This window comes from Myotis davidii, unplaced genomic scaffold (genome assembly GCF_000327345.1).
Source record: "Myotis davidii unplaced genomic scaffold, ASM32734v1 scaffold132, whole genome shotgun sequence".
Lineage (NCBI taxonomy): Eukaryota > Metazoa > Chordata > Mammalia > Chiroptera > Vespertilionidae > Myotis > Myotis davidii.
The window spans coordinates 2,071,146-2,071,606 of record NW_006285258.1 but is presented as its reverse complement, the minus strand read 5'-3'; positions in this window follow the sequence as shown (position 1 = coordinate 2,071,606).

Genomic DNA, 461 nt, shown 5'->3' with positions numbered 1-461 from the left:
GGGGGCGGTGCCACTCCTCCTACCGGCGCCCGGCCCCCGACTCGGGGAGCGCGGTGAAGTGGCGCGGTGGGCGAGGCCGGTCCCTTTTTCTTGGGTGTGGCCAAGTTTGGAGGATTCTTAGGTGAAAAGGTGCCAAATAGGAAATTGTGAAGTTCCGAGTGAGAGGGAGTCGGGTCGCTCCGGTTCGATGCGACTCCGCCGCGTACAGACCTTGGGCGAGTGACTCAACTTAGGTCTTTTTCCTCACTTGGGAAATGGGAAAGAGGAGTTTCCTTTTGTCCGGAATGTTTGGGGGGAGGAAATAGGATAATGCAAGCGAGGGTTCCAGGGAAGTAAACGACGCCCGGCAGGTAAAGCGAACTCCCCAGGCGAGCACGGGGCAGGGTGGACCAGCCGAAGGGGCGCCTGTTCCCAGCGCTGGGAGCCCTGGGTCACATCAAAGGCAGGACCCACCGTGCCAG